Source organism: Rhincodon typus, chromosome 17 (assembly GCF_021869965.1).
Source record: "Rhincodon typus isolate 14 chromosome 17, sRhiTyp1.1, whole genome shotgun sequence".
Classification (NCBI taxonomy): domain Eukaryota; kingdom Metazoa; phylum Chordata; class Chondrichthyes; order Orectolobiformes; family Rhincodontidae; genus Rhincodon; species Rhincodon typus.
Genome location: NC_063348.1, coordinates 37,335,723 through 37,348,094, shown reverse-complemented (window position 1 = coordinate 37,348,094; position 12,372 = coordinate 37,335,723).

The following is a 12,372-nucleotide window of genomic DNA, read 5'->3' as shown; positions in this document are numbered from 1 at the left end:
TGATGTTATGAACACAGTGAATAAATCATATGCATTAATTTTCATAAATCACTCCGGACACAGGATGCAAAACAACCATCAGCTATTTCATAGACAGCCCAGAGCATTTTTGTGTTTCATCATACTGTGTGATAATTTGCTACCTTTGATACTGCATCTTGCAATCGAATCACAAATAACACAAATGCATTTTGCTGCTGAAATAACTTGGCAGCACTCTGTGACCATGACATTTATGTCATAAGAAAATCTGTATCCTCTTTTTGTCCTGGCGAGTTGCTGATTGTTCCTTCCCTTCTTCCTCCCCAGAAAAAAGGTTTACATTTTTCATTATAGATTGTTTACCTTTCATTGGCAACCACAGAATGAATCTTTAAGAAATTCTGACCATGGTAGGCCCATCATCTGCTCCACACATCACTGATGAATGAGAAAGTGAATTTTTTTTTTACACATGAGCCTCTTGTATTACATATTTAAATATAATCCACAAGTTTAACAGTGAAACCAATGTCTGCGCAGACTGGAACTAGGCAGTCTGGACACTAAATTGGTATATTTTGTGACCAAAATAATCAGATGCAATATATATAAATTTAAACCCTGTACTGTGCAATCTAACTTTCCCTCCATCAGAAGGTCAAAAGTGGGGATGTTTGCCAATGATTGCACAATGATTAGCAGCATTTGTGACTCCTCAGACACTGAAGCAGTCCATGTTCAAATGCAACAAGATCTGGACAATATCCAGGCTCCGGCTGACAAGTGGCAAATAACATTCACACCACACAAATGCCAGGCAATGACCATCTCCAAAAAGGGACAATCTAACCACCATCCCCTGATATTCAACTGTGTTACATTTCCTGAATCCCCCACTATCAACATCCCAGGGGTTACCATTGACCAGAAACTAAACTGGACTCTCCATTTAAGCACAAAGGCTACATGAGCAGTTCAGAGATTAGGAATACCATGGTATGTCCCTGAGTGAGTCAGTGATGCTGAGTGGAGATGGTCGAGAGCATCAAGTTCCTGGGAATGATGATTACCTACAATCCGTTCTGGTCCACACACGTCGATGCAACGGTCAAGAAAGCACAACAATGCCTCTACTTCTTCAGGAGGCTAAGGAAATTCGGCATGTCCACAATGACTCTTACCAACTTTTATAGATGCACCACAGAAAGCATTCTATCTGGGTACATCACAGTGTGGTATGACAACTGCTCTTCCAAAGTCCACGAGAAACTACAGAGAGCCGTGAGCACAGCCCAGTCCATCACACAAACCAGCATTCCATCCATTGACTCCACTTATACTTCCCATTGCCTCAGGAAAGCAGTCAACATAATCAAAAATCCTTCCTACCCCGGTTAAACTCTCTTCCACCCTCTTCCATTGTGCAGAAGACATAAAAGTTTTAATTCACGTACAAACAGATTCAAGAACAGCTTCTTCCCCACTGTTGTCAGACTTTTGAACAGACCTCTCAAATGTTAATTCTGATCTCTCTTTTTAACCTTCTCTGTGGCTATAACATTGTATTCTGCACTCTGTTCTGTACCTTGATGCACTTTGTATGGTACGGTCTGCCTGTATAGCATGCAAAACAACATTTTTCACTATATGTCAGTACATGTGAAATCAATCAATCAATCAATTTACCCCCTTCCTGACTCCCCAAGCCTGGCCTTCATTTACAAAGCACAGGCAGGGGTGTGATGGAATACTTCTATATGCCTGTGCAGCTCCAATAACATTCGAAGCTTGAAACCATTCAGGACAAAGCAGCCTGCTAGTGTCTACACTATTGGCTGCAAAGCCCTTTGAGATGTCCTGAGGTTTTGAAAGATACTATCGAAAGTCTAGATTGGAAACGGAATGCTTACCAGTCTTCTGTATCAGCAAATATAAAGTTTAGCCTCAGCTACAGTCCTACACACACTTGGGTCCCCAGTATTTTGACTCATGCCAACATGCACCTGACCACTCTGGCCTTAATGATAGTGTCCCAGTAGAGACAGGGTGCACATTCCATATAGGATGAAGAGAGCCTCTGCCTGTACAGGTTTCCCAAGAAATTAATTTATAGAATCATAGGTCTGCTGTCTCCCCTCATTGCCTTTCCCCCCATATCTCTGTTACCTTGTCCAGTCATGCAACCCACTACTCTCACTTCATGTTCCCATCCCCACCATTGTTAACTTTGCCTGATATATCATTGTCTTCTTGCTCTGAAATGTATTTATTTTCTATCCCGTCCACCTCTGAAACTCTATTTCTTCCTTTAAGTAACCATGAAGGAATTCATTCAGCTAAGCTTTTGATTACCAATTCCAAAACCTCCTGATTTGTCTTGGCAATCCATTTTTTAATTTTTGATTAATCCTCCACGAAGCAATTGGAAAATGTTCCCATATTGAAGGTGCTATATTCAATATATATATTCACTTTATCCCTTTACAAGCAATTATCTAAGGTTGAACTAGACTGTTCAAAATCTTGATGCCCTATTTGATGTTGCAATGAGACGCCAACCACATATCTGCACCATTACTAAGGCCATTTTGTTCCACCTCTGTAACTTCAGTTACTTCTGCCCCTTGCTCCTGGAATCCTGATTCATTCCTTTCTTAACTATAGAGTCAACTTATCCAAAGCAATAATACAAAACAAAGATAAAACAACGAACTGCAGATACTGGAGATCTGAAACAAAGACAGAAAGTGCTAGAGAAACTCAGCAGGTATGACAACACCAGTGGAAAGTGAAAAAACAGAGTTATTATTTTGAGGCCAGTGGCCCTTCCTCAGACTATTCCAAAGTAATCCTACTTGGTCTCTTGCATTCAATCCTCCATAACATATGACCATCGAAAGTCACTTTTGCTCATTTCCTTACCTGCACCAAACCCCATTCAACTCATTACATCTGCTCATTAACCTAGGTTGTACCTCTATTTTAAAACTACATCCTTCTTTTCAAATCCCTTCATGGCCTCATCTCTGCCTATCCCTGTAATCACTCTTGCCCTGGAATCCTCTTTAATCCTTCAATGTGTCAATTCTTGCTCTTTGATTTGGTTCAATTTGATTTGATTTGATTTATTGTAGTCACATGTACTTAAGTACAGTGAAAAGCTTTGTTTGTGAGCAGTACAGGCAGATCATAGCAAACAAGGACATACAGAGCATAGGGTGCTTAGATAGAGTGAAGCATATAGGTTACACTGAACAGGATGTGCGCAAAACAAGATCAACGTTATTTGAAGTTAGAGAGTCCATTCATCATTCTAATAATGGCAGGGAAGAAGCTCTTTTTGAACCTGTTGGTGCATGCATTCTAGCTTCTGTGTTTTCTGATGGAAGAGGTTGTGGGAGAGCATTACCAGAGTGGGAGGGGTTGCCTTGTCAATGTTGGCAGCCTTTTATCGGCAACAAGAGATGTAAATGGAATCCATTAACGGGAGGTTAGCTTCTGTGATGGTCAAAGCTTGCCCAAACCTTCTGTAGTTTCTTATGGACCTGGGCAGAGCAGTTGCTGTACCAGGCCATTATGCACCTGGACAATATGCTTTCTATGGTGCATCTGTAAAAGTTGGCGAGGATCCTTATGGACATGCCAAATTTCCTAAGCCACCTGAGGAAGAAGAGGCATTGATGTGTCTTCTTGACTGTCGCATCTACATTGGATGCCCAGGACAGGTTGTTGGTTATCATCACTCGGAGGAACTTGACCCTCTCAAGCCACTCAATCTTCACTCCATTCATGTAAATGTGGGCGTGTTCTTCTCCTTTCTTCCTGAAGTCAATGATCAGTTCTGTTGAAGCTCACAAGAGTATATTAATTTAAAATATCTTCTGCTTTTAGTGAAGATATTACTTTCAGCAAAGGTAAGTGAAGAATTCTAGACATACCACTTCAGAAAATTACATTATGAATTGTAGGACAATGCCAATTGAATGTGACTAAATCAGTTTGTGGAAGTGGTTGTGCAAGCACTGACTATCTGTTGGGTGTTTTAATGTTCACAGCTCTGAATACCAAAGTAGTTGGACACCATGTTATTAAACTCTTAAAGACCATGGCCTCACCCTCACCTGTCCAGCTTCCCTTTAACTGCATCTATGATATGGATTTCAACCACTTTCTGGTAGTCAGTTCTAAAAGTCCATCATCTTTGGGTAATCTTTATGCCTTCTGAATTCCCTACTGAATTTTTTGGTGACTATCTTTATTTGATGTCCCCCAAGTTAAGCTCTGGACAAGAGGAAGCATTTTTTTTTACAACCACAATCGGTGGAGGTGGGGGCTGGTCACTCCTGCTGTGGGAATGTGGAACACACAGTGGTATTGAGAGGATAACCTCATCAAGCCATTGACAATGTTTGATTTTGCAAGACCAGCAGGCTATCAACCTTGTTAAAAATCCAGTTGTTTTCATTCCCTACTGCATTTAGTGGGGATCAGATGGAAGGAGGTTTGGGAGGGTGTTACAGCCATTATAACAGGAGGACTCAAGAGAGGTAAAAAGGGCCTGGTATTGGGTCAAGTCTGCATGAGGCAACAGATTCTGTCAGTGAAATGGCAGCTTCGTTCTCACATTCATTTTTTGACTTTTTGAGCCCTCAATAAAAAATAAAGACAGATTCAGAGAGCAGGATCGTTTTAACTTTGCTGCTGTTACTTCCTATTCATGGCATAACACTTCTGATACATGATGTCCCAGCCTATGTTCGTGATTGGGTACAGAGCGCCCCATCCTTTGCAAGTCAGCATTTTTTTTAAACAGATAAGAAACGCAGCCCATCAATTCTTTCCATGTATTCCTGGTATCTTTGCAAATCTTCTTGCACTGTCTCCAATGGCTTAACATCCTTTTTAACGTATGGCAACCAGAATTGCACACGGTTCTGTAAATGTGATCTATCGCGTTTCAATACAGTTTTATTGTAACTTCCCTATGTTTCAATTCTATACCATTAGATATAAAAGCTAGTTTGTTCTTGGCATGCTTTTTTTTAATGCCTTGCTAATTTGTCATGCAACTTTTAGTGAAAGGTATATTTGTACTCTAAAGCCTCATTATCACTTATCTCCCCAAGATTTGAACATTCTGAACATTAAGTGATTTTCCTATTCACGACATGAAAATGCACAAACTCACATTTATCTGCGTTGACTTCCATTTGCCAATTACTGTATTTTCCCCTTCTGCGAGTTTATTAATGCCATTCTGTAATTTATTGCTGCCCTCCTCAATCTTGACTCCATTCCCAACTTAGTGTCAAGTGCCAATTCAGAAATTGTGTTTTTAGTTCCAAACTCCAAGTTGTTAATGTAAATTTTATCCCACAATTCAAATGGTCAAAAAGGTTTATTAATCCTTCAGCTTTCCCTCTTCCATCTACCCAAACAGTTAAACGAAGGCTAGAAAATCAATATGGCCTAGTAAGACATAATGCCTAGAAACTGGATTCAAAGCAGCATGAGAAATAGTTACTTTGCTAAACAAGGTTCTTTGGATGCCTTTTATTAAATTCAGAGGCCATGCCAAAAATAAGCACAATTAATGAGTCCTGAAATTGTAACTGGTCAACTGCATGCAATTAACAATTTGTAATTCGACAAGGATTTAACATAGAATGCAACTGTACAAGTGCAAACATTTTGGTGAATGGAGTATAACTTTGGCATTATTCAGAGTAATTCAGTAATGTGAGTTCTAGGGAGGTCACTGTCTCTTTTTGCAGACATAGTCTGAATGTTTTTGTCTAAATGTCAAATGGCCATGTTCATATTTCAGCAATGTTTCAAATGCTGGATCAGGCCTGGGATCTGTCCAATGCATGACTTCATCCACAACTAATTAGATTCGGATACATTTCAATTTATTAAATCCAGGGATGAAGAATGGAAAAAATTTAATGATCATACATTGTTAAAGAACTAAGATTTCAATATTTATATCCCAGGCACTTATCAAAATGTAATTTGAGATTCCCAGTCCAACAGCACCTCATTTTTAAAAATAATCAATTTTGTCCTTATCCTGCCTGATCTCTGTGCTCCTCCAATTCAACCAAAATTTAAATCATTCCACCATTTGTGGTTGTGCCTTCAACTGCTGAGGCCCTAACTCTGGAATTCCCTCCCTAAAACTTTCTGCCCTTCTCTCTCTTTTAAAGTACTCTTTAAAATCTACCTCTTTAAATCAGATTTTGACCAAATGCAACTTATTATATTATAAACTGGGTGATAAGTGTCATAGGACAAGGGCTATAGCAACAATTGGTCACATCTGATTCAGGTGCTCTACTCTTTCCAAAGTCCTCCTCACTTAAAAAGCAGAAATAAGCAAACCTACATCCTGTGAATGAAAAAAATAAACAACTGCATAGAATTTACAGCACACAATAGGTTACATGACCCGTTTGTTTTCAATTCCTTCAAGAGACATGGGCTTTGCTGGCTAAGCTGGTATTTATTGGCCATCCCTACTTGCCCTTGAGAAGGTAGTTTTAACTGTCCACCACCATTCACAGCTGGATGCGGCAGGACTGCAAAGCTTAGATCTGATCTATTTGTTGTGAAATCAGTTAGCTCTATTACTTGCTGTTTATGCTGTTTGGCACACAAGTGATCCTTGTGGTAGCCTCACTCGGTTGACACCTCATTTTTAAATAAGCCTGATGCTGTTCCTGGCATTCCTTCTTGGGCTCTTCTTAGTACTAGGTCTGATCCACTGGCTTGATGATAATGGTAGAGTTGGTGATATGCCAGTCATGAGGTTAGGATGGCAGGTTTCCCTTCTTAAAGGACATTAATGAATCAGAAGTTTTTTTTGCAAACAACAGTGGTATAATGGTCATCATTTGACTTCTAATTCCAGGTTTTGTTTTCAATTTGATTTCCACTATCTGCAATACATGGGTCTCTGAATTAGTAGCCTGGCAACAATACCATCACCGCCACCTCAGCACCACTTGATCAATGCCAGTGTTTATACTGCCCTCAAGTCTACTTCCACACTATCTCAACTCACCCTATCAACACACCCTTTCTTGCCTTCCCTCTCATATGTTTGTCCAGCTTCCCCTTTAATGCTATTCACTCCAACTATCTCTTGAGGTAGCAAGTTCCACCTTCTCACCATTTCCCAGATTTTTCCTAAAGTCAGTATTGAATTTATGTGTGATTGTTACATCTAGTTTTGGAAACTTTAATAGCAACAAGTAGCTGTCAAGGTCGTTCTTGAACTACAATTCTTGCCAAGCACCATCTCAGTGAAACATTACAACAGCAACTCCATGTGAAAAACATTTCATTGAATGTAAAATGTATGGGAATGCGGTTCGGAGTAGTGTCATATAAGTTAAGAACATAAAAACTGTTAAACCAAATAAGACCAAGGCCCAGAAAATATTCAACAAGTCAGTTAGCAGCATGAAACAGAGTTAACATCTCAGATGAAACAGAACTTTATTTGTTTACATGTGACCTGTGGCAAAATTTCAGTGTTTTCCATTTTTATTTTAGATTTCCATCATCTGCATTTTTGTAACACCGAGGTCCATTTATCTTTCTTTCAAACATCCTGGTAGTCTCATTATTCGATGATAATGGAGTTGTTAACTAATTAGAACCAATGTCTATCAATGATTGTACAGTCAGGAGGAAGTGATGGCCTAGTGGTATTGTCACACGATTAATAATCCAGAAAACCAGGTAATGTTCTGGGCTGTTCTGAGGAAGGGTTACTGGACCTGAAATGTTAATTCTGATTTCTCTTCACAGATGCTGCCAGACCTGCTGAGCTTTTCCAGCAATTTTTGTTTTTGTTGTTAATGTTCTGGGGGCCTAGGTTTGGCAGATGATAGAATTTGAGTTCAATGAAAATCTAGAATTAAAAATCTAACAATGACTATGAAGCCATTGTGACAAAATCCCACCCATTTCACTAATGTCTTTTTAGGACAGGAAATCTGCCATCTTCACCTCTTCTGGCCTACATGTGAATCAAGATCCATAGCAATAAAGTTAAATCTTAAAGCCCTCAAAAGCAAGGGCAGTTCAAAGGGAGCATGAGATGGGTGACGAATGTTATCTGTGCTGGCAATGCCTGCATTTCATGCAGGAATGAAAAGAAACAGACCCAGACATGATCTGAGGAAAGCCCAAGTGATACATAGCTTTACTGAATCATAGATCTTAAATAATCTGTTCTTCCCACGCTCACTAAATGTCATGTCCTTTGTTGTTCATATGCTATATCCTAAAATGTTATTTTCCTTCTTTTAAATTTTGCATTGTTTATAATGTTTTCTACGCAAATTCACCAAAGCTCACTAGACAGCACTTTCCAAACCAACGACCAATATGATCTAGGAGAACAAGAGCAGCAGATACATGGGAACACCACAAGTACCCCACTTCACTCACAATCCTGACTTAGAGATATTTTGCCTTACTTCAGTGTCATCAGGACAACATTTTGGAAACCCTTTCCAAACAGCATTGTGAGTGTACGTATACCAAGTGAGCCACAGCAGTTAAAGAAGGCAGTTCATCACCAAAATTTCAAGGGTAACTAAGGATAGGTAATGAATACTGGGTCAGCCAACCAGCAATGCCCACATTCCATGAATGAATAGAAAAAAAAACATCTTTCCCTCAACCAACAACCTACGGTATAAATTGGCTGTAAATTTCCAACCTTATAACGGTGATTATACTTGCTTGAGCACTTTGGGAATCCTAAGGTAATGAAAAATTCTGCATAAATGAAAGTCTTTTCTTCTACATGTCCACTAGGTTTCATTAAATTCTCACTAACTTAAGATGTTGCCTTTAAAGTGTATTTTATTCCAATTATTCTAATTTATTCTAGATGGTGCAATCTATTTTACACAGTATAATTCATTTTATTTTAGACAATGCAATTTATTTTATTTCAGACAATGTGATCTATTCTGGATGGGGTGTATATCACTCAACAGTCTGGCTCTGAAAATTTGAACATGTTGTTCCCGTCTCCCATTATAATTCCAATAAAAGATCAGTGGAGCCCATAGTTTTAACAGGGGTCCCAAGTGCCATCACTTTTCTAACAACACTGTGAGTGTACGCACATGACCTGAACTGCAATGGTTCAGCATTATCTTCTCGGAGCAATTAGGAATGGCAAAAAAATCTGGCCTTTCCAGTGATGCCCACATTCCATGAAAGAATGAAATAAGCTAATGGGAACCCCAAAGTAATTCCATGATATTTTCTTAGGGCTATTATTACAACAGATCCATCTCTGCCCTAATATTTTCATGAATTAAAGAGGCACCTCCTTTTTATTAATGCAGCTCCATGATAAAAATGGTGCGATACTAAGAGTAGTTGGAATTTTTTTTATTTTTTTGTATTGTTATCATTTATTTGGATAGTACACACTGTTGCCACTGTATGCTGTAGAAGAGTGAGTGAATATTTCAAATGATGCATAGGTTGCCAATCAAGCAGGCTGCTTTGTCCTGGGTGATGTCGTGTGTCTTGAGTATTGGCGATGCAGTCATTCAGAATATAGGAAGAATTTCATCATGTCCTTAATTGTGACCCTTTTTCAGAAGAACTCTGTAGATGCTGCCAGACCTGCTGAGTTTCTCCAACAATGTTAGTTTTTATTTCAGATCTCCTGCATGCACAGTTCTTTGTTTTGTCTCATTGTCCATTCCCCTTTTTAATCTTTCTGTTTAAAGTTTCTCTGACTGTTCAGATGTGACCCTCCATGGGTTTGGGTAGGACTGTGCCAGACCGTCACTGAATTTACATTTGCAGTCATCTTTTGGCTGTATTAATCTTCTTCAAAAAACACATATTGAAATTAAGTTTAACATATCCATAAGTATTTTGAGGTTCAAATCCAGCAATATGACACTTTCAGGAAGTTACCAAGGCCTGAGTTTTGAAATGATTATTTATGTTTCTTTTCATATAATTATCATAGAATAGGACACCACTGAAGGCCGTTCGATCTAACATGCTTAAGACTATCCAACCAGTTCCGCTCATCCTTTTCAAGTATTTATCTCATTTTTAATTCAGAATCTTTATGGAGTCTACTTCCATCACCCTTTCAGGAAGGTCATTTTCTGTATGTATTTCATTTGTAATTGGAATTCCACATAGTACTCAGTAGTAAAGTTGCTCAAACACTAACCTTCTCCCCTCTCTCAGTAAAGTCATGATGCTGCTGCATATTACAACTGCTTTTGGTATCAATAGTTTAGCAATTATGTTTTCTTAAAACCAATTCTTTTAGCTTCAGTTAATCATTCATGTGCTTTGCTGTCTAGGCTATTTTAACCTATTGTTTGGTTTATCACATGTGATTTGTTTTGATGGTTTAACTGAGTGCTTACTGTTCTATTACTTCCATTAATTACAAATTGAAGCCAGCTGCAGTATCCCTAACCCTGCTATCTTTTAGCACCTTCATTATCCTGTGTATAACAGCTGCATCCTTGTGTGGTGCAAGATCAGCACACTCCAGATTCACTTGAGAGTCATTTAACCTTCTTCCAGGGCTCAGGTTATAGGGTTCTTTTACTCTTGGGCCATGAGTACTTCTGCTTTTATCCGAGTTGTCCTTTGAGGTAAGTCTTCAACCACTGCAGCCTGTGCAGAAGCTACCTCAGTATATCAGCAGAAAGCAGTCTAGTCTGACTCAAAACACTGTGAGTTGTATGCCCTGTTCCTAAGACTCAAGTACAAAAATGTGTCTTGACCCATCTCCTGCAGTTTTGAAGAGATGCTGCACTCAAGGTTGCATGTTGGATGAAATTTTAATGAGGTGCTGACTGCTCATCGCTCAACACTGTTTTGAAGTTGACCAATACCTGTGGTGTGGTGGCCAGTATTTATCCTTCAACCAGTATCACTGAAAACAAATGATCTGGTAATTATCACACTGCCATTTGTGGGATTTGGCTGTGTGCAAAATGGCTTCCCCTTTTAGTGATGACAGTACAAAGCCCTTTGGTAAACTGCAAGCACTCTGGAACATCCTGAAGTCATCAGAGATGCTGTAGTAATGCAAGTTTCTCCTTTTCCTTGCTGTGTTGTTAGGTAGGTCAGAGATTTCAATCCTTTTTTTTTATTATTTTTGCAGTAACCTAATTATAGGCAGCTCTGTAATTCAGTTATTAAAAATTAACTTTATAATCACATTGAAAGGCTTCTGCCTGCTGCAGTTTCATTGTGGGTTTATGTTTGAATTCATCCATTTGTTTGTGAAGCTGTTTGTTTTTCAGTGAGACAGATGTATTGTTATTGATTGAAAAGGATGGATCTGACATGCTTGTTTACTTCCTTACATCGACCAGCATTTGCAATAACTTTAGATAGGCAAGCTAATTATTCTGCTCTCAATTTATTTCAGAAATCTCGTCAAGCTGAGTTCATGTTCACGATCACATTTTTATTTTTCAGAGTTTTCAGATCTTCTGGGATCCTTACAGGCCCTGCCTATCTGACATTTATATTATGCTTTTTAACATAGTACCATTATCCTACGTTATGAGCTAAGATTAGATAGACTGGGCCTGTATCCATTAGAGTTTAGAAGTAGTAAAGCTGATCTTATTGAGAGATCTTGAGGGCACTTCTCAGATTGGATTCTGAAGGTATTTTCCCCTTGCAGGAAAGACTACAACTAGAGGACATAGTTTAACAATAAGAGATCTCTCATTTAAGACATAAATTAGGAGGCAGCTGTGAACAGACTCTGGAAATAGTTACCCAGCCTCTGTCTTTCCATGTCAGTAAGATCTCAAATATCCAGATCGTAGAATCCCTACAGTGTGGAAACAGGCCAATTGGCCCATTGGGTCCACACTGGCCCTCTGAAGAGCATCTCACCCAGACCCACTCCACTATCCCTGTAATCCTACGTTTCCCATGGCCCGTCCACTTAACCTGCACATCTTTGGAAGGAAACTGGAGCACCCAGAGGAAACCCATGCAAAACGGGGAGAATGTGGAAACTCCACACAGTCAGTCGTGATTGGAATCGAACCTGGATCCCTGGCACTGTGAGGCAGCATAGCTAACCACTAAGCCACCAATCTTTCTGATAGCCTTGCCCATGAACCTCAAAGGTTTGACACTTCCCCAGCTCCCTTTTTCACCCATCAGTATGAGCCTACATTCAGCCACATTTCTCCCACCCCTAATCCTCTCCAGTCCCTTGCTTTATGTGGTGGCACATCAGGCATTATAATCCCCTTGAAGCTAGAATTATTTTGACTATGGAAGAACTCTGACACTCACCTCACCACCACCACCCCCCCCCCCCCCCCCCCCCCCCCCCCCCCCCCC